This window comes from Hemitrygon akajei, chromosome 19, assembly GCF_048418815.1.
Source record: "Hemitrygon akajei chromosome 19, sHemAka1.3, whole genome shotgun sequence".
In the NCBI taxonomy this organism is placed as follows: domain Eukaryota; kingdom Metazoa; phylum Chordata; class Chondrichthyes; order Myliobatiformes; family Dasyatidae; genus Hemitrygon; species Hemitrygon akajei.
The window spans coordinates 34,204,677-34,227,997 of record NC_133142.1 but is presented as its reverse complement, the minus strand read 5'-3'; the positions used below and the strand labels follow the sequence as shown (position 1 = coordinate 34,227,997).

General features: G+C 42.6%; 1 protein-coding gene across 1 annotated transcript in view; it reads left to right on the top strand.

Annotated features, from left to right (window-relative positions):
• Positions 1-356: 356 nt before the first annotated feature.
• Positions 357-23,321, top strand: part of LOC140741871 (FERM domain-containing protein 4B-like) — a 316,280-nt gene continuing 293,315 nt past the window's right edge. The window contains exon 1 of the mRNA XM_073072369.1: positions 357-622. The gene's annotated coding sequence lies outside the window, so the exon portion shown is untranslated. The remainder of the gene's footprint in view (positions 623-23,321) is intronic.

Here is a 23,321-nt window from a genome sequence, read left to right as displayed (position 1 = left end):
CTCTTCCTATTACCCAACGCACGTGTTACGGTTTATCAATCACTAACCATAATCAAACTAATACCGAATATCGTCACTGAAAATTTCAACAAAGAACGGCGCTAGTCGTCACATTCAATGAAGCATATGTTGGACGGTACGGGAGATGATGATGCCGGCTACCAATCGAATTATTATGTATTTACGGATCTGATGCACATTCTAGCTCGCCAGCCGCGGACGCTTTTGCCTGATATGAGGGAGTCCTTACTACCACTAGGGACCTCCCTTGCCTCATTGTATTCCATCAGAGCGGCGCATCAATCCGTGAGAAGGCGGTAATATCACACTGGCGGTGGTAGCTGCAGGGGGTTGTGTGTTGGCGAAGGGAAAGCCGAGGCTGTGAGGCGTGGTAGGCGGCGTGTGACTGTAAACAGCCTGGATATGCACAGACAGCTTCCTGACTGAACAGCAGAGGCGACAATTAAACTGGAGTCTCACGTGCCGAGGAGGACTGGATGAACGAGAGAAAGGAAAAGTGAAATATCGGTTGAGGGTTTTGTGTGTTGGACGCCTGTGTTCCATTTTATCTGGAGAAACGTTACCAAAAACTGCACGGTAAAGACGACATCCCGAGTGGAAGGTGAGTTTTATCTCTGAATGCATTTTCGAAGGGCGTTTCTCTAACAAATTTCGGGTCTGTGGTAAGCACGATATCCAGTTTGCAGTGTGAATTATAGCCACACGTAAAGCTGTGGACAATTACCCACTCAGTTCTGTAGCTGTAGTCGACTGAGATACTAAACTGTCTAGTCAGCAGTAACCTTAGAACTGAAACAATGGCAACACTTCTCGTTTAAAGTTCTGTTTCCGTCTAGCTCTTTATCTTGAAAACATCGAGGTTCTCTACAAAAGGCCAGCTTTTGAACCATGCATATTGCAACCTGTGTTGTACAGCTCACTTTGTCTTTGTGTTATTTATTCATTTTTTGGTAACAAATCACACTATATAATCAGTCACATTGATGTATCAAGCAAAAATTCTCCTTTTCTGTGACTGTATGAGTGCCTGTTACGGTTCCAGTCTGGCTGGAGGATTTTGCGAGTGGTTCATTTGGCCGAGAGACTAACCGTGTCCCTTCTTCAGTGTGTGTACAGCTATCGAACTGATTTAGCTGAACTTGGGGTGGCGTTAGCTTAGTAACTGCACTTGAACAGGGCCAGCCCTGAGACCAAAATTGATGTTAATTTATAAATTTAAATTAATCTTATTAAAAATTTAAGGGAATTTTAATTCATTTTCGTAATGCGAGGCCATTACTTATTTATAAGCAGGGCCATATAAACTCAGCGGGAATCTCAATGCTTTTTACAAAAGAAACGAATTTGTGCATTGAAAATTCAGGTACTTGTCCTATGCACAAATGAGAAGGCTGTGATTTTTTTAATGATACTCCAAGGAATACTAAAGGAATTATTTGTACTAATTGCCAATCTCAATAAAGCTTCATGCACTTGCAAATCCCATTTTCTTACAAGCACCTGTAAGATTAATTGTATTGCCCATTTGATCTAATGTAACTTGATTTCTTGAGCTGAATTTTTGTAATGCTTCAGTAAATTGTACCTGGATCAGATTGTTTTTAACTATGTAGGGAGAGATGCAAACCAACAAAAGACAGTGTTTTCTGAGCAGCAAGAAGAGAGTCATTTTAGGGAAGTTAACAGTATTTTACCACTACTTCGAATGTGGTTTACGTTAATTTGGATTATGTCAAAGAAAAGTAATTATATTTTTACTTCCACCCAGGCACCTTATAAAGCTGGTGGAACTTGGTTCTCACACCATTGAAGAACAGTGTAAGATTCTTGAAGCTCCGTGTTAACAATGCAAGTATTTAGGACTCACGTGACTAAACGGAGCCACCTTTCCTACAGTGCTGTCAGACTAAGCCAGTAGATATATGGTTCTCCACATAAATTATAGGCTTTCTGGGAAGATGCATAACTCAACTGAGATTGATGGTATTCAGATGTGCATCAGCCCACAATTTTAATCACCCCACTAGATATTTTGGCATCATTTTGTCTCTTCCCATTTTAAAAATAATATACTATGAAAGGTAACCTGAGGCATCTGTTATTCTAATGTGGATTGAAAATGATTCATATCAATAATTAAAATCAAATGTAATTAAGAAATGTTGACCTTTCCTTTCAATTAATTTTTAATGAGGTTGTTCTAAAGAACCCCACATAGTGTAACATTATGGCCTGTGTTTTGTTTATTTGCTGTTTTTAAAATCTTCCACAGTGAGGAAGGTGGTCATTAATCATTCTGTAGTGAAATGCTCAGGGCAGCTTTAGAGACTATTGGTAAAGCAGAAAAATCTGAGATTTCTAACAAAAACCTGGAAATTTTTGGTGTTAATGCTGGCAGTAAAATGTGCGGAGCATTTGCAGGATGATTATTCAGCCTATTTTTCTATAGTATTTTTTTTAAATGATTGAACACATCTGTTAGTATATGGATGCAAATATAGCATTTGTTTGCTAAAATGGGTAACAATAATTTCTAGTCTAATATTTTTATGCCTTTATTGCATATTATTTTTTGGAGTCTGAAAGGGCTAGATTAAAGTAATAGAAGGACCAATTTGTGCAAGTTCTGCACTGGTGCATGAATCATAGCCAATGTACATTACAACCAGATTTATTGGAAACACTGGTGTTGTGCAGGGAATTAAAGCATCAACAGAAGTAATGTAGTGCTAGTGCGCGAGTCCAGACAGCCTTCCACACTGTTGGATTCTTGATGTCTGCCAGGCTGAGGGTTGACCTGGCAATCAACTTGAATAAGTGAGGAGCATTTTTCTAGTGGGAGGACTCAGCTGTAATCTCTCAGGCATTGCAGCTATTGTGTCCTATTATGTGGATTCCCTCAATAACCCTTCATTGAAGAGCACAGAACATGAGCCAGGAGCAAATATGGGAAACATCTGACACTATAAAAACAGATTTACCTGGATCCTGTGTAATATTTGTGCACTGAACAAAATGAGCTTGCACTTAAATCTATTATTCTGAATCTGAGATATTAGTTTCTATTTGCCACTAAAACTGAGTAGGACTTGATGCATATTGGTACCGAGAAAAGGGAGAGTGATTAAATTGGCTGCGGAGCACTTGGTAAGTTTGTCATGCTCTGGTGCAAGCTTGTTTGGTCTTGGTCTGTTGGCTGAGAGAACACTATATTGTGTAGTTTCCATTACCATTGGTGAGGTTTTAAAGATGAGGTAGAAGCTTGCCTCTTTATTTCTTATGACTTCGAGTTCAGGAGAAACAGGCCAGTGCACTGTTACTTTAAACTTGCAAAAGTCCATAACTGCGTTCTTGGGTGGGAAAACAGCTTAAAGTTATGACTCACTAGCATTATTTAAAATATGTGGTGTGCTATACCTGTTAACCATCAACCTTTTCAGTGCACATTCCATGATGCGCTGCAGTTCACTGCTCCAGTCCAGAAAAGTGCAAGTCTGGTTTTGGCTGGGATTTAGGAGAGGCCAAGATGAAAGGCAGAGACCCCAGCAGTGGATTGCGCCTGGATATTCCAGCCAAGTGTGTAAGAAGTCTGATGTATGCTTAGCAATTTTCCGCCTTGTCATAATTTTGGTTGCTGTTTTATAAGGGGATGAATGCAAATCCACTGACTAATCCCTTGATCAATGAAATTCATAAAATTAATTTGTTTCTTATATATTTCTTCTGTTCATTGGTGTCTCATTCTGAGAGTGTAGCAGTTTGCCAAAAGGTACAACAGGATTATAGATCAACTGCAGAAATGAGTTGCGAAATAACAAATCGAGTTTAACCTGGGCAAACATGAGGTGGTGCAAATGCAAATGAAACAGAGCACTATTAATGGCAAGACCCTTAATAGTGTTGATGTGCAGAGGGCTATTGAGGTCCTGTCCATAGTTCCTTGTATGTGGCTGCACAAGGTGATGGGGTGGCAAGAAGGCATAATGCACGCGTGCCTTTATTAGTTGAGGCATTGAGTTCAGGGGTCGGGAAGATGTGTTGCAGCTTTATAAAACATTAGGGCACATCTAGAGTATTGCACTTAATTCTGGTCTCGCCGTTATAGGATGTGGAGGCTTTGGAGAGGGTGCAGAAAAAAGTTACCAGAGTGCTGCCTGGATTAGATGACATTGGGGAAGAACTTGGACAAACTTGGTTTTCTCTGGAGTAGCAGAGGCTAAAGGAAAGAACTGGTAGAACTTTATAAGATCTATAGATAGCCAGTATCTTTGTCCTGCAAGGTTGAATGTCAAATACGAGAGAACGTGAGTTTGATATGTGAGGGGGTAATTCAAATGAGATGAATGGGGTGCATTTTCACACAATGGGGGGTGCCTGGAATATGCTACAAGGGGTAGTAGTGGAAGACAATATGATTAGAGGCATTTAAGAGGCTCTTAGGCACATGAATACATAGCGAGTGGAAGGCTATGCACGTTGTGCAGGCAGAATTAATTAAGTTAGTTAGGCATTTCATTATTGTGGGTTAAAGGTCCTGATCCTATACCGTAGTGTTATGTCCTGTCCGTGATCAGGTCTTGCTGCCAGTTTCACTGACATAAAATACATGCCATTTGGATATGGAATGACAAGATTTTCTATCTTACATTTATTCAAGAATTTTGCCTTTGATACAAGAAAGTAAGATACTTGCATTTGAATATGTTCTAAAGTGAAGTGCGAGTTATTTTTAAAATAAAAATGCTTATCAGAAGAGTGTAAAGCGAATGCAAAATCAGGTCACTGGTGTTTTCGAAACTGGAGTATCGGCTGCAGGCTTGTCTCATTGATTGGTGATGATGGCGGTTCTGTTGTATTTGGCCCAAGTTTATTTTCGCAAAAAAAAATCAATCTGTGCAGCAGTCTGATGAAAAGCTAAGCCCAGAAATGAATGTTAAATCATCGAAATGGATGTATTTGTAGCTTCCTGCTAGCTGCATAAGAAGTTTTGTAGTCTTTGCAGCACAGTTGTTTCATGTTTCAGATTCAGACAAGCTTCCTCCTGATAAGGATTTGTCAAATACAAAAGCGAGCATAGCACTGACAAGAATATACTTGGTTGTAGTGCCAGGCCATTAAGTGTAATCAGTAAACTCCAAATGTATCAAGTTCCTCTCTAGTAGAATTAGAATAAACCCACGGCTTTGATCTCCTGTATCCGTTAGGAATTTAGCAGTACTAGTCTCTGCCTTGATCCAATTGGTGACAAGGATTAGAAAGGTTTAAAAGTAACGGGAAGAAAATGAGTAAAAATTATATCAGGGTTATGTTATTGTGTTCTTTTCTCACATGATCTGTGAGAGCATCATGGCTATGAGCTAAAATGGCAAAGAAAAACTTAACTGGAGGCTCAGTAAGTTATTTTGCCCAGGTCCTGTGGGTTAGATTAACAAGAGACTGAAGCACCAAGCAGCTGAATTTGTCTGTGCGTTAGCAGCAGTCATTCTTTGTTACCCCCAAAAGATGCTTATATTTTACACTGTCGCCTACTTTTTTAAAGAAGTAATTCTGCAATTAGTGAACAAACAGTAAAATTGGAAGCACTAAGGGACATTATTTTTCAAGGGAAAAAAGAAACTGCTTGAGCAGTTGGGTTTCAAAGGCAGCCCTTGGGATGAGTCCTGCACAGAGAGTAGTGTTATGTTTTCAAGGCCAGTTATATTCCTTGGGTTGGAAGGTAGTGTTGAAAATACACAGAGGGGGAAGATAGGAAAACAATATTTGTTGGGGTAACTTTGCTCCAAGTCCTGCCACATTCTCATCAAGTTTGCAGAGTGCTACAGCTGTCTCATGTGGGGAATGGGGATTTTGGGGCTTAGAATTGCTAGCTCTTCTATCCGTCGCCTTGTTAATTAACAGCTATAAATTGCCTCATAATCAAAACCTGGAAGAAATGCGAATGATTACAGCGTTATTCTTGACAACCTATCATGGTACTGTAACTTTGGGAATGTTTGGTTGTTGCATACTAAAATATGCTGCTATGTGGTCTGATAGATGGAAGTATCTAGTCAAATGGAATGTGTAGGGTTTTGTGAAGACTGGAGGAGATGCCCATGAAGTATTGTTGTGACTGGCACATTCCAGGGTGCAGAAGTACATGCTGGGGGCTGCAGAGGTTCTGTAGAGAAGGATCCCATTGTAGCAAAACACAAAAATACAACTGCAGATGCTGTGGATCTAAGAATACGTACACAAGGCTGGAAGAACTCAGCAGGTCAGGCAGCATCCGTGAGAAAAGAGTAGCCAACGTTTCGGGCCGAGACCCTTCATCAGGAATGGGGGAGGGGGGGAGAGAGGACCGAAGCCTCTCACTACAATAGAGATAGGGGAGGGGGGAGGGCCTGGAGGCGCCAGGTGGAAAACCAATCAGAGGAAAGATAAAAGGGGGAGGGGATAAGCATGAAAGAACTGTAAAGAAGCAGAAAGTTGAAAGGGGAGAGAGGCAGAGAGGGACCTGGGATAGGGGAAGGGGGAGGGAATTACTGGAAATTGGAGAATTTAATGTTCATACCACCAGGCTGGAGGCTACCCAGACGGTAGATGAGGTGTTGTTCCTCCAACCTGAGTTTGGCCTCATCATGGCAGAAGAGGAGGCCATGTATGGACATATCTAGATGGGAATGAGAGGCAGAGTTGAAGTGGGTGGCAACCGGGAGGTCCTGTCTATTGTGACGGACGGAGCGGAGGTGCTCGACGAAGCGGTCCCCCAATCTGCGTCGGGTCTCACCGATGTAGAGGAGGCCGCACCGGGAGCACCAGATGCAATAGACAACTCCAGCAGACTAGCAGGTGAAGTGTTGCCTCACCTGGAAGGACTGTCCGGGGCCCGGAATGGTGGTAAGGGAGGATGTGTAGGGACAGGTTGTAGCATTGTAGCACACTGCCACCACCGACCAGTTTGGATGCTTCACTGATGGTGCTTAAGAAGAAAGCATAAGTGGCATTGATTATGTTATGTATTGAATTATTTGCTACAATGACATCTCCTGATTGAATTCACTGACTTAAATATATTAAGGATTAAGGATAACATTGGAAATTGTAGTCAACTCCCGTGGTATCTTTCCAGTGCCTTGCACTGACTGCTGCAGGTGACCCAGTTTCAAGACGCAAAGAGGGGGTGAGGTATCACTACTGCCGGTATACTTCTGCCAGATCAGAGGCTTCATAGATCTTTTTCCTCAATCAATTGACGACTGTGCCGATGTGTTGGAGCTCAACTACAAACACTGTCAACCACTTAGCATTTCACAGTGGATCCCAAATCACAGAGGAACGTGGTACATCAGGAAGAGGGTTGGCAGAGAACCTGCAGCAAATATTGAATGTAAACCTCATCCCCTCTCGGTTCACTGAGCAAGTCAGCAATACCTCTGAGTTCATATAGATGCAAGTACCATCTGCACTCTGAAGCTCACCTACAAGTGACTTTGGGTCTGGATGAAATTGTGGTAGGTTGAATAATTTCCTTTAGTTCCGAGGATTGGTTTCACTTATGGGAAGTTTGTTGAAGGTGAGGTATGGCAACATCATCAAACACTTTGCTGTTAAATAAGAAAATAAACTGGGTTTTAAGCTTCTAGGCCTAATGATTATAGTAACTTAAACATGCTAGGACTTCTGTGGCATCCAAGATCTACCTTGTCATGCCTAAAAATGACCATTCCCTCCTTTCAACTTCTGACCATCTCTTGCCTTCAATTAAATTATTGTTGAAGTTACCATTGACAAGTAAAATAAATGGAAAGGCAAGTCAGAGATTGGATATGGTGGTGAGTCACCTAGCTCCTCAAGCCTGTCTAGCAGCTACAAGGAAGAAGTCAAGATGATAATCTTACACTCGGCACTCAAATGAATAGTGGCTTCTGGAGCCAGCAGTCATCAAAGAGATTGATTTCATCCAGGGCAAAGCAACCTGCCTGAATGGTTCCCCGCCCAATATGCTATGAATTCTTCTCTCCACCAGAAAACTCTAGCTTGTTGGGGGTGGGGGGGTGGTCCCAACTTGAGGTCCGCAGACCACTCTGTTAGTAGTGAGGCTCCAAGGCGTAAAGGTTGGGGACCCCTGCGGTGTGCCATTGCCAGCATGCATTGCCACAAGGTTTAACTGCTATGAAGACGCAGGTTGTGGCTCAGTGGGAACACCACCACCGTTCTCTCACATTCTGATCTGGAAGTACTTTGCTGTTCTTTACTCCTATAACAATGATGCTTGCGGAACCCCATACCCACCAGTACGGAGGGAACATTTTTACTATAGACCTCGAGGGAAAGTCAGGATGGTTAACAAATATTGGCCTTGAAATGGGGGGAGAAAAGAGAACAAGTTGGTTCCAGGCTCTTCTGTACTCGTTCTGTACACAACCTTTCCTATATGACCTCCCAACATAGTGAGCATCTTTTGTCTCCCCATTATCACTGGTAATGTGCAGTGTTGTGCTCTCCACTGGTGCAGATGGCTGTGTCTTTAATCCCAATTGGAAACCCTCTGAGGGTGCCATCATGCCATTTGGAAAAGGGAAATGTTTTGTTGCATTCTGCTATGTTCGTTTATGGGATAAGATGCTGCTGATAATGCAAGCATAAATTGCTTATCTCTAATGGCACTTGTGTGGGTAATGGCAAGCCACATTATTGAAGCACAGCAGTGCCTGATAAAGATGTTTCTGCCTGTCAGTGTTAACACATTTTTAAAGGTTTAGCTTGGTAATTTCACAGACTGATTTTTAAGAGTCACTGAGCTGCTGCCTCTCAGTTCTACTTTTGTGCTTTATCCTGACCACCGCTGCTCTCTCTGTTGAATTTGCACATTCCCTCTATGACCACATTGGTTTCCTCCAACATCCCAAAGATGTGAAGGTTGGTAGGGTCAGTTCACCTCTGAAAATTGCCTTTAAGCGTGTAGATGAGCAGGAGATTCTGAGCAGAGGTGAAGGGATCATAGGATTAGTGCAGATGGATTTGTGATAACCAACATAGGCTCTGGGTGAAAGGACCTGTTTCTGCACTACACAACAATAACATGTCTTGTGGTCTGTGGTCAAACCTGGTTTGCATGAGGTAGGATGACAGATTACATCAGCAACTAAACTCTTTTTTTTCAACAATCCAGTAATTTAGCATTGGATTACTGCACTGCATTCCCCACCAAGAGAAATGCTAACTCAAGGTATTTGGCCCACAAAATGTCATTAAGATTTTTGCAGTGCAGTTGCAGACCAAATGGAAGAAAGTGATGCTTCGCTCCACAGACCAGTTCAGAAGAACCCACAGTGCACCACGTTCACCACTACTGATTTCAACCTACGCATAGCTTGGCTGACGTGGGCTGTTGTGGAGCTGGCAGTGCGTGGAATTTGAGATAAGATGTGAAACTTGCAGTCTGCAGAGAATGGGAGTACAACTAATGTTCTGCCGTGGCATGAAATGGAAAGTGATGATATGCAAGTCCATAGCTCTCTGAAAGTAGTAACCTGAGCAGATAAGTTGGCAACAAAAGCATCATAGCAAACTTCCCTTCATCAGTCATGTGCTGAGTGTTAAAAAAAATTACAAAGTAATGTTGCTGCTGTAGAGAAATTTAGTTGTGCCACATTTGGAGTATTGCAATTCTGTCGCTGCCTTACAGGAAGGATATGGAGGCTTTCAACCGGATGCAGGAGAGGCTCATCAGGATGTTGCCGGGATTAGAGAGTATTAGCTATAAAGGAGAGTTTGGACAAACTTGGACAGTTATCCTTGGAGATTTGGAGGGTTTAGGTTAACTTGATAGAAATGTTTAAAAATTGAGAGGCTTAAATAGAATATTAATCCCAGGGTGGAAATGCCAAAAGTTATGGTCTCTAGTATTTAAGTGAGAGGGGAAAATTTGAAGCAATACGGACAATGCTGAATGAACTTGTGATGCATGGCCTCTGAATGGGGAAGCTCATAGTTGATTTAGGATGGATCCCAAACTATCATCACCAGTCTTCTCTGTTTTGTACAGGATTTTCTGTGGCTTTGCAAACTCCATGTTATTTTTAAGGAGCTGAGTGCAAAGGATGTTAGCTCATCCTCTAGAAACAAAATTCTGCTCATTGTGTCACACTGCTGAAAATCCTATTAATGGTTAATTTTATCCTAATCTCAGGAGTACAAAGCAATCCATTTAGAGCTGTATTGCAGAGGGCCCCAGGGATCTGTCGTGCACCAAGCAACAGCACACAGCAGTAGATCATAAACACGGGAAAGTCTGCCGATGCTGGAAATCCAAAGCAACACGCACGCGCGCATGCACTCACACACACACACAGACACCCCCACCCCCCAAATCTTTGGAAAAGAGTATAGTGGATGTTTCCAGCCGAGACCCTTCAGCTGGACTGGCAAAAGAAGATAAGTAATCTGTTAGGTGGGGGAGGGGAGGAGGAGCAACAAGGTGATAGGTGTGACTGGGAGGGGTGGAGTAAAGAGCTGGGAAGTTGATTGGTGAAAGCACTGGAGAAGGGGGAATCTGATAGGAGAGGGCAGAAGACCATGGAAGAAAGAAAAGGGGTAGGAGCACCAGATGGAAATGACAGGCAGGTAAGGAGATGAGGTGAGAGAGGCAAATTGGAATGGTGGGGGGATGGGGAAGTTATTACTAGAAACAATAGGGTCTTTTAAGTGGAAATGATAGGGTCTTTTAAGAGACTACTGGATGGATACATGGAGCTTAGAAAAATAGAGGGCTATGGGTAAGCCTTGGTAGTTCTAAGGTAAGGACATGTTCAGGACAGCTTTGTGGGCCGAAGGGCCTGTATCATGCTGTAGGTTCTCTGTGTTTCTAAATCGACGTCCATCAGGTTGGAGGCTACCCAGATGGAATATAAAGTGTCGCTGCTCCAATCTAAGTGTGGCCTCGTCGTGACAGTAGATGAGGCCATGAACTGACCTGTTGGAATGGGAATAGGAAGTGGAATTAAAATGGGTGCAGGTGCTCAGCAAAGCGGTCTTCCACTCTGCATTGGGTCTCTCTGATATACAGGAGGGAGCACCGGATACGCTAGATGACTCCTACAGTCTCACAGGTGAAGGGTCGCCTCACCTGGAAAGACTGTTTAGGACCTTAAATGGTAGGGAGAGAGGAGGTGTAGCACTTATTCCACTTGCAAGGATAAGTGGCTGGAGGGAGATCAGTGGGAGGGACAAGTAGACAAGGGTGTTGCGTACAGAGTGATCCCTCTGAAGAGCAGAAAGTGGGGGGGGGAAGATCTACTTGGTAGTGGGATCCTGATCGAGATGGAGGAAGTTTTGGAGAATTTTGTGCTCGGCGCAGAGGCTGGTGGGCTGATAGGTGAGGACAAGGGGAACGTTATCCCTGGTAGGATGGGGTGACAGCAGATGTGCATGAAATGGAAGAAATGCAGTTGAAGGCAGTATTGATGATTGAGGAAAGGAAGCCCATTTATTTGAAGGAGGAGGACATCTTAGTTCTAGAATGAAAAGTCTCATCCTGAGAGCCGATGTAGTAGAGATGAAGGAACTGAGAGAAGGGGATGGCGTTTTTACAAGTAACAGTGTGAGAAAAGGTATAGTCCAGGTAGCTATGAGAATCAGTGGGTTTATAATAGACATCAGTAGATAAGCTGTTTTGAGAGATTGAGGAAGGGGAGGGAGGTGGCAGAAATGAACCAGATAAATTTGAGGGCAGGGTGGAAGTTGGAGGCAAAGTTGATGAAGTCGACGAGCTCGGCAGGGGTGTGGGAAACAGCACCAATGCAGTTGTCAATGTAGCATAGGAAAAGTTGGGCAGTGATACCAGTGTAGGCTTGGGAACAGGCAGGCATAACTGGGCCCCATGCGAGTATCCCTTTTTTTTAAGGAAGTGGGAGGAGCCAAAGGAGAAATTATTGAGGACAAATTATTCTGCCAGATGGAGAAGAGTGGTAGTGAAGGGTAACTGGTTGATCTGGTGTCCAGAAAGAAAGGGGGAGCTTTGAGGCCTTCCTGGTGGGGGATGGAGGTGTATAGGGACTGGACATCCATAGTGAAAATAGGTTGAGTGGGGCCAGGAAACCTGAAATAATTGAAAAGATCATGTGAAGTGTCATGGATGTAGGTAGGAAGGGGCTGAACTGGGGGGGGGGATTGATAAAACAGAGTCGAGGTATGCAGATATGGGTTCTGTGGGGCAGGAACAAGCAGAAACAATGGGTCTACCTGTGAGGCAGGTTTGTGGATCGTGGGTAGGAGGCACAGGGTGAGGAAACAGCGAGGTTGGTGGCAGTGGATGGGAGATTCCCAGAGTTAATAATGTTGGTGATGGTGTGGGAGAGAATGGCCTGCTGCTCCTTAGTGGGGTCCTGTTTGAGGGGTAAGAAAGAGGAGGTGTATTGCAGTTGTTGCCAGGCCTCGGCGAGGTAGGGGTCAGTCCACCGGACTACTACAGCACTTTCTTTATCTGTGGGTTTGATGATGAGGTCAGGATTATTGCAAAGAGAGTGGAGAGCAGAGCATTCAGAAGGAGTGAGGTTAGAATTAGAGAGAGGAGTGTTGAAGTCTAGATGGTTGATGTCAGCTGCTGACAGGACAATGAAAAGGTCCAGAGCAGGTAGAAGACCAGGATAGGGTGTCCAGGATGAGGAGGAGGGTGAAGATGGGAGAAGGGGTCATCGGTGCGGAGTGGAGAGTCCTTGCCAAAGAAGTAGGCCCAGAGATGGAGGCAGAGGAAGAAGAGCTCAGCGTCATGATGGGCACAGAACTCAGAGATATGGCACAGGGGCACAAAGTTGAGGCCCTTGCTGAAGACAGAACATTTTGCCTCAGAGTGGGGAAGGGTGGAGGGGATGGTGAAGGCCCAGCATGGTTGATAGTTGGAATTGGGGGTGGGGTGCAAGGGGTTGGAGGTGTTTGAGGAGAGAGGAGGGTCGGGGTGCTCAGGGAAGGTGTGGTTGTGGAAAATGAAGTCTCCGAGGACCCATGAGCTGGCAGTGGGGTATAAGAGACGCGGAATTGCGGAGTGGTAGTGGGGGAAGGGTAGTTAAGAGTCCTAGTGGCAACGTGTGGTCCTGGTCTGTACATGCTGTTGCCAAAGGCCGCAGTCTGAGTTGGAGGTGAAGACAGGTGGATAGGAAATAAAGGGTTGGAGAAGGAGGAATCTGATAGAGAAGAGTGGACCATAGAAGGAGAAAGAGGAAATGCAGGTGAAAAGAGGTGAGAGGCCAAAGTGAGGAATAGAAGGGAGGGGAAGGGAATTTTTTTTCCCCACTGGAAGGAGAAATTGATATTGATGCCATTAGGTTTGACTCTACCTAGGCAGAATATAAGATGTCGCTCCTCCACCCTGAGGGTGGCTTCATTGTGGCACAAGAGCAGGCCATGGACTGACGTGTTGTAATGGGAATTGGAATTAAAATGTTTGGTCACTGGCAGGTTTCGCTTTTGGCGGATGGAGCAGAGGCGCTCAATGAAGCGGTCCCCCAAATTATGTCGGGTCTCGCTGTTGTAGAGGAGGCACTGAGAGAGCACTGAAAACAACAGATGACCTCAGCAGATTCCCAGCTGAGGTGTCACCTCACCTGGTAGAACTATTGGGGCCCTGAATGGGGGTGAGGGAGTAGCTGAATGGGCAGGTCTAGCACTTTGGCCACCTACAGGAATAATAGCCGGGGGGAGGTCGTGGAGTGGGGGAGGTAAAGTTATGTTTGGTGGTAAGGGCCCTTTGGAGATGGTGGAAATTGTGAAGAATGATCTGTTGAATGTGGAGGGTCATGGGGTGGTAGGTAAGGACGAGAGGAACTCTCTCACTGTTAAGGCGCCAGGAAGATGGGGTGAGCATGGAAGTTTGGGAACTAGAGAAAGTGCGGGTGAGGGCAGCATCTATGGTGGAAGAAGAACATCTCTGATGCCCTGGAAAGGAAGGCCTCATCCTGGGACCAGATATGGCAGAGATGAAGGAATGGAGAAAAGGGAATAGCATTGTTAAAAGGAGACGGGGTGGGAAGAGTTGTAGTCAAGGTAACTGAGAATCTGTAGGTTTACACAGCAGTTCTGTGTTTGCTGGGATTGGTTGTCTGCATGGTGTCAAAAAGGAGGAATGAAAAACTTTGAAGCCGAAAGAAGCATGTTGCTTTACCTTGTGCCGATGTTGGTGAGCGCAGCTATTTCCAGCTTTGCTTCCAGTTGCGTGATGCGGTCGTAGTGATCCCGGCAATCATTTGGTAAGTCCAGGCTGTCATTCGCCAGCTGTCAAGGTCATTCAGGGGTAAAGTCCCTCCTTTAATGTTAGAACTGCCCTGTGCTGTGCAGGGATCTGCGCACAGTTGGGAATCGGCCTCCCTTCAACAAGCTGGTCCAGGAGAATGCTGCCAATGAATTCAGGCAGCTTGTCCATGATCAGAAGATCCATCCATTCACAGGAGGACATTTAAACAATAATAATTATAAAACCTTAAAATTAGTTTTCTTGTTGAAACACCCATAGACACAAGTTCTTGTATTTGTCTATCTGATAGCCAGTAACCCAGGAGCAACACAGGACTATGCTGTTACCTGGGATGTATTTTCTTAGTTGATGGGCTTCCCAGCACACCATTTGATTACATTCGAGGGGTAGAGCAGGAACAGATGAATTCAATACATTTGGACAAAAAATGCACTTAACACCCAAAAGCATGCACTGGTAATGGATGGTCTTTGTGTCATACAGTCAGCGTGCAGTAGTGCCATACAGTCTGAGTGGAAATGATAACTGAAGGGGAGGAGTCAAAAATAAATTGCACTCATTCACACCAAGTTATTTCTACCAGATCCAAAAATTACAGTTGGAAAACCAGCAGGGGTTTTTTAGACATGATGACATGTAATTTTTTAATTTCTTGATGAAAGCTCTTCCCAAAATTGTTGTTTATTTGTGTTGCTTCTTATTTCTGAGATGACCATAAAGTATATCTTGTGGAAATTTCAACTTTTCAACTTCAGACAGCAGTTATTTCTGGCAACATGGTAACTGAAAAACAACACAATAAGATGCAGTGGATTGGGGTTAATTGGGCCATTGGGTAATCAGGGCAGCCATTTATTTGGGCAGCTCTTAAGAACAAAAACAAATCACGAAAATAGCTGGGTTTCCCTTCCTTTATGTGGGACTCTATGCTGCTTAATTGGGGCAGGGCTAGTTTGCAACTAGCATCAGTCATGTGCACTTGTGTGGTCATTAGACGCAACATCATGCTAAGAGCGAGCAGGTTTTAAGTAGCATCAGTTGTGTGCGCCTTTGTGTTATGCTGCCGATTTGGGTAGACGGACACTGATTCAAAAAGCAGTGATATTTGATCATTTTGTTTTTTATTTTGACTTAAAGAAAAAACCAGACCCATGCTAAGATGCTGAAGACACTTGATGTTAGCCAAAAAATTTGCCCTTCTGGAATAAATTATAAGCCATCTGCCAAACACCACTTATCAACAGCTGGCAGAGGTAACTGGAGAGTCAAAGTCTACAGTCGCACGCAATGAAGGTAGTCCATTATCTGCACTGATTTTGTTAATTTACAGTCAGCCAAAAGAATATGGCTGTATACACAATGAATTTCTCCATGGATAACTATTGGATATTAATAGACAATTTATTGTATGGTTCTAGTATTGGTGAGGACGTACAGGGGTGAGAAACTCCAACTAGTGGAGAGGTGTCGCAGTAACAATGTGGCACTAAACGTCAGTAAGACTAAAAGAGCTGATTGTGGACTTAAGGAAGGGTAAGGCGAAGGAACACATACCAATCCTCATAGTGGATCAGAAGTGGAGAGAGTGAGCAGCTTCAAGTTCCTGGGTGTCAAGATTTCTAAGGATCTAACCTGGTCCCAACATATCGATGCAGTTATAAAGAAGGTAAGACAGCGACTATACTTCATGACGAGTTTGAAGAGATTTGGTATGTCAACAAAAACACTCAAAAATTTCTATTGATACACTGTGGAGAGCATTCTGACAGGCTGCATCACTGTCTGGTATGGGGGTTGGGGGACTACTGCACAGGACCAAAAGTAGCTGCAGAGTGTTGTAAATTTAATCAGCTCCATCTTGGATACTAGGCTACAAAGTACCCAGGACATCTTTGAGGAGCAGTTTCTCAGGAAGGCAGCATCCATTATTAAGGATCTCCAGCACCCAGGGCATTCCCTTTTCTCACTGTTACCATCAGGTAGGAGATACAGAAGCCTGAAGGCACACACTCAGCCATTCAGGAACAGCTTCTTCCCCTCTGCCTTCTGATCCCTAAATGGACATTGAACCCTTGAACACTACCTCAGTTTTTAAAATGTATATTAATTATTTTTTGCACCATTTTTAATCTTTTCAATATACATTGTAACTGATTTGTAGAGCGTACAGTGTCAACACCGTAGAGCGTTGGTTGATTGGCAGGAAACAGAGAGTGGGAATAAAGGGATCCCATTCTGGTTGGCTGCTGGTTACCAGTGGTGTTCCACAGGGGTCCGTGTTGGGGCAGTTTTTTACATTGTATATCAACAATTTGGATTATGGAATAGATGGCTTTGTGGCTAAGTTTGCTGGTGTTACAAAGATAGGTGGAGGGGCCGGTAGTGCTGAGGAAGCAGGGAGTCTGCAGAGAGACTTGGATAGATTGGTGGAATGGGCAAAGAAGTGGCAAATGAATTACAATGTCGGAAAGTGTACGATCATGCACTTTGGTAGAAGAAATAAACGGGCAGACTATTATTTAAATGGGGAGAGAATTCAAAGTTCTGAGATGCAACGGGACTTGGGAGTCCTTGTGCAGGATACCCTTAAGGTTAACCTCCAGGTTGAGTCAGTGTTGAAGAAGGCGAATGCAATGTTGGCATTCACTTCTAGAGGAATAGAGTATAGGAGCAGGGATGTGATGTTGAGGCACTGGTAAGACCTCACTTGGTATACTGTGTGCAGTTTTGGGCTCCTTATTTAAGAAAGGATGTGCTGACATTGGAGAGGGTTCAGAGAAGATTCACTAGAATGATTCTGGGAATGAGAGGGTTAACATATGAAGAACGTTTGGCCGCTCTTGGATTATACTCCTTGGAGTTTAGAAGAATGAGGGGGGACCTCATAGAAACATTTTGTATGTTGAAAGGCATGGACAGAGTAGATGTGGCAAAGTTGTTTCCCATGGTGGGGAAGTCTAGTACAAGAGGACGTGACTTGAGGATTGCAGGGCGCCCATTCAGAACAGAGATGTGAAAAAAAAATTTTAGCTAGAGGGTGGTGAATCTATGGAATTTGTTGCCACGGGTGGCAGAGGAGGCCAAGTCATTGGGTGCATTTAAGGCAGAGATTGATAGGTATCTGAGTAGTCAGGGCATCAAAGGTTATGGTAAGAAGGCGGGGGAATGGGACTAAAGGGGAGATTGGATCAGCTCATGATGAAATGGCAGAGCAGACTCGATGGGCCAAATGGCTCTGCTCCTTTGTCTTGTATGGTCTTATGATTTATTGATTATTTGTTCTATATTATGTATTACATTGAACTGCTGCTACTAAGTTAACAAATTTCACAACATATGCCAGTGATAATAAATCTGATTATATCCTAATTTATGTTATTTTGTTTAAGTACATAATTTGTCACTCAGTTAAACTGTAATTTATCTTTTTATACTTTTTAAAAACTATTTCCATGAAACTTCAACTAATTGTGGCAGCCTCTTAATTGGGTCAAAATGTACTTTTTCCGATGTGTCCCAATTAAGTGGAATCCACTGTATAGTGTCAACTGAACTTCTGTGACAGAACTAACTTGGGGAAATGCTCTAAATAAAAACAACATGCACTTCAAGTGGAAAATATTCCAAGGCATTTTATGGGAACATGCACAATCAACTCTAGTACAAAGTCAGGAGGTTGTGGTGCAACCTTATGGAACTCTGGTTAGGCCGCATCTGGAGAACTGCATACAGTTCTGGTGCCCCACTATAGGAGGGATGTTGAGGCTTTGGAGAGGGTGTGGAAGAGGTTTACCGGGTGCTGCCTGGTGTCGAGGACAGTCTAGATATACTTGGGTTGTTTTCTCTGGAGCACCGGAGGCTAAGGGGAGGTCTGAGAGAGGCCAACAAGATTATGAGAATCGTAGTGGACAGAGTATCTGTTTCTTAGGGTTGAAATGTGTAAGGAAGTATGTGGTAGAAGGAATAAAAGCATAGATTATTTTCTAAACGGGGAACAAATTCAGAAATTGGAGGTACAGAGGGACTTGGGATTCTCTCTCTCTAACCATTAACTCGCAGGTTGAGTCTGTGGTGAGGAAGGCAAATGCAATGTTAGCATTCATTCCAAGAGGACTGGAATATTAAAGCAAGTATGTAATGCTGAGGCTTTATAAAATGTTGACCAGATCATTTGAAGAAATGTGAGCAGTTTTGGGCCCTAGATCTAAGAAAGGATGTGCTGACTTTTGAGATGTTCCAGAAGAGCTTTGAGGATGATCTGGAACTGAAAGGATTAACATGTATGAGGAGTGTGTGATGGCTTTGGGTCTGTACTTGAATTTAGAGGAATGAGGGGGGAATCTCATTGAAACCTACTGAATATTGAAAGGTCTAGATAGAGTGGATACGCAGGGAGTGTTTCTAGTCAGAGTTTAGGCCCTGAGGGCACAGCCTCAGAATAGAAGGACAGAGATGAGGAGTTACTGTTTTATTCGGAGAGTGGTGAATCTGTGGAATTCATTATCACAGAAGATCGTGGAGGACATTTCATTGGGTATTTTTTAAAGCAGAGTTTGATAGGTACTTAATTAGCAGGGGTGTCAAAGGAGAATGGGGTTAAAAGGGGAAATCAATTAGCCATGATGGAATGACAGAGCACACTCAATAGACCGAATAGCCTATTCTACTCCTGTGTTATGGTCTTATATTCTTGTCACCATACTTCATTACAAACTTCTACAAATAGCCTGATTAAAGTACCCTGATTGTTAGTATCGTGGTCTAGTCCAGCAGTGTGAGTGCATAGGAATGTGAAAAAAGCTGCATAGAGTAGAGAACGCTGCCCGATGCAGCACAGGCACATCCCTCTCCACTGGCAGTATTGACAGGAAATGCTGCCGTAAGAAGGCAACGTCCGTAACCAGAGATCCCATCCATACAGACCATGCCATTTTGCTCATAGCAACCGTGAGGCCTTGCAGACCTGCACCATCAGGTTCAAAAACAGCTATTTGGTTTTGGGCAAAATCCTGATGACTGCAGTTTAACAAAGCCATGAATGCTTTTATCACTTTGAATTAAAATGGACATTTTGGTTCTTTTATATTGTTCTTTAAAAATGTATTAATTTTTTTTTTGCCAAATCTGTGTTGCTGTTGCAAGTAATTTTTTGTACACAGGTGCCTATGCATATGGCAAACTCAACTCTGACTCTGCACCGGAAGGGTTAAAGCAGAGACACAGTTCAGGAATTGCGGAAGATCAGAATTATGAAGTGCTGCAACCTATCAATGGTACTGTGTTTTCAGAGGAAATTAATGAGAAGTTGTAGGGGCCTGGGATAGATTGCAGTGGCATCTGGAGCCAGTGGAAAATAAACCACTGTAGGAGATTTATGGGGGGTAGAAAGAAGAGCCACTGGGCTCAGCTAGAGCATGGAGACCAGAGTGGAGGAAGATGGAATGGCTCACGTTAAAATCCATTGAGACTTACAATATTTGATGTCACTTGTGACTTTTCTGCCTTGTATTTAAATATTTCTCAACAGACACAATCTTGAGAGATTCAAAGATGTGTTAGATGCAAAGATGCATTATGTTTTTGAGGGGGGTGTGGAAAATGATAACAAGCTGGACTTTGGAAAGGATAAGATGGTAACAGATGGTCTAGTGGTGATTTGGCTTAAATTGGGATGATGATGGCAGATTTAAAAGAGCTAATAATGTTGACATCTGCTATTAAAAGGGAGTTTAGAATAGCTGAAGAGAGAAATGTCTGTAATGAGAACTGGCCCAGGGTCAGGAAGAGTGACCATCCTTGAGATTTCACATAAATCAAATTGTTGTCCATTTCTTCCCTCTCCCAGTATTTAGCCATGCGGAGTCTTGAAGTTCAGCATCTATTTTGCAACTGGGGTGGGGGGGGGGGGTGTAGAATATTTCTGGCAATGTGAAAATAAACTGATATTGAGAGAATCATTTGTTTAAATTTGTTCACACTCTAGACTTCATGTCTGAGCCTCATTACCATAAGATGAATGTCAATTTATTGTGTTGTAGACACATTCATTTCTGTGAAAAGTGTATGCTGCAAGATTACAGGGTGAAGTTTCCTTCTGATCTTACTGAAAACAAAACTTAAGAGTTAATATCCACAACTGCACAGTATAGCCTCACAGAAGATAGTAAAATATAACTGAACATTTAGTTTCATGCAGACTTGTCTCTGGGCCGAGAATTGGGTTTAGAACAATCTGTCTGGGAAGGGAAGGCAAGATTGTATGTGCTAATAGGCTAGACTCAACTCTGACCCTGGATTTGAATCCAGCCAGTTTAATGGGATGCAAGTTGTCTGCTGCTTGTCATTCAGGGGCGAAGTGAATCTGAGCAGAGTCTTGGTCTGAGCCAAAAATAAAGTTGTTTCATTTTATTCTCTGGAGTCCCTGCTGTTAACATTCAGCCAGCCACCTCTGAACCTCTTTGCACAATCAAAGAGAATGGAATGGAAGTAGAGTTGAGACTAATTGCCTAGAAAGACACTATCACTGTAAAGAGTGACAGAGTTTGGAAGATAGGATTTATACACATGATTGCTGTATGTATGAGGAGTGCTTACAGGTTGCACAAGAGGGCCACAGAGTGATTTCCAAATTGTAACTCTGCAAACCAGAATTGATGTAATTCAGTGACTGCCAATAGGGGACCATGATGGCAGGTTTCACTATTCATACTCTGGGATTTTGATCAGAACAGTGCCAATGAGAATTGTCTCCAATGGTCTGGCAGTAAGTAAATTCAGTTTTTCTTTGTAAGTTCCCGCAACAACGTGACTTCAACAGTTTCTCAGGTGATAAATGGAGGAAAATATTCATCGGATTTTTATGGTGTGATAAGTTCATTAGGGGTCAAAATGTTAAGAGAGGCAGAACCTGAAATGGCTACATTGTTTAAAAATACATTTAAAAATAATTGATCATATCTGTCATTGCCAAATGATTTAATAAATGAGTCTTGATCATTTGTCATAGAATTGCTCTGGCTCATTTTGTCATTGGAAGCATATCTAGAGGATATTTTGACTTTAATAATGGAGCACGTGAAACAATAATGAAAGAAAACCATTGGTACCAGATGAAATCTGAGACTCTGGAATTTGCGAACGTTTTAAAGCACATATAATGTCCTCAGTGCTACAGACGGAGTCGCTGTAAACAGCAAATGGCAGAATTATCTCAACATTCTCGTGATAAATTCCATTTTTTAAAAGAATTACTAGTCCTTGTGAGTGTTACATTAAGTACATTGAATTGTATATGTTGCAAATTATATTATGGAATGTGCCTTGAGCAAAGACATAAAATAAAGGACCACGGAAATCTCGGGGTTCTGCCTGCAAGAGAATGAATCTCAGGGTTGTATATGCTGACATTTATGTACTTTGATAATAAATTTACTTTGAGATTATGCTGGTCATAAATTTGCTTTCTAGGCCATAGCTTGACCACTGCCTACAGTTTCAGTCACTATATCAAAAGAAACATATGACGGCAGAGAAATTTATAACACCAGAAGAACATGACTGGGAATGTTTGGAATAAATGAGACTGAGGGAGTCTTTTTAAAATCGTGATGGACCGAGCTAAAATAACTTGGAGCAACCTACTTGGCAGATGAGTCACAAACCAGAAGATCTAAATTTAAAGAAATTCGTGGAAGGATTAAAAGACAGATGAAGTAAAGTTTCTTTCATTAAGAGGGTGGTAGGAGTTTGCAACACGCTGCTTGAAAGGATTGGAGACAAAAACCTTCACGATGTGTCAAGGGAAATTTCTGTGTGTGTGTGTAAATGTATATATTTTTAAAGGACTATTTGCAACTCGTTCTCAGTATTTTTTATTATTTGCAGAGTTTGTTTTCTTTTGACTGTTCTTAGTCTTTATTTATGGCTTTCATAGACTCTATTGTATTTTTCCCCCTATAATGCCCGCAAGAAAAGTAAGTCCCAAGGAATCTCAAGGTAGTTGATGGTATCATATGTACATTGACAGTTTTACTTTGAAGAGTCATGGCTTACTGGAGAAGGAGCCGATGCCTAGGTTTGGAATTAGGCTGGGAAGCACTCTTGATTTTCATGGACAAAATTGACCAAACGCTTTTACACTTTTTAGGACTATGTTTAGAACTAGTCGGACTGGCTGATTATATTTAAATGTTGATTAACATTAAAGAGGCACCAAGCACATTGCATATAACATGAGGATGTTTTCTCCATAATACTGTGTTTAACTCTGCCGAACCACATTGTGGGCAATGAAAATTGGCTGTCATTACTGACTCATTATGTGTCGTCTGTGTCTGCATGTTAAGTATGAACTTGCCACATAAAAAGAATAAGGAGAGGTAATATAAACAGGTGTTACTTTAAAGGAACGTAAGAACCCGAGTATATTAATCCTTGGAAGTAGAAGGATGTTCAGAACAGTGAGGCATATTAAATCCAGGGACTCGTAACTAGAAGCATAATGTCTAAAAAGTGAAGTTGCTATTTAATGTTTTCAAATCATTTGTTAGATCACAACTTTCCATCTACCTCTGATCACCACACTTCAGTAAGAATATGAAAGGTCCTTGGAATGGTCATTAAAAAAAGTTGCCATATAGTAAAGAGGCTGAATTGTTCTCCTTAAAACAAAGAAGGATGAGAAGAGATTGGATACATGTGCACATGATGTAGATGAGGAAAGAGAAGGGAAAATAGTCAGTTTAATAGATAAAGGACCAGAAAATTAAGATTTATATTCTTGTGCAATAGATGCAACAAAAAAACAACTACTTTTGCAGAATGGGTATTTCTGATCTTGAATTCTTTGGCTGGAAATTGTGGAAACATGATCAAATATTCCTTCAAAAGGACACTAAAGGGAAAATTATTTAAAAGGCTCAAGGGAAGGAGACTGACCAGATAACTAGTAGCCAGCAATTACTTGATGAGCTGATTCAAATGGCTGCTCCTGTGCTGTAACAATTCTGTGTTTACTCTCAGAGCCCCTTCTGTCAACTGGAATTAATAAGGGTTTGATCCTTGACAAGGC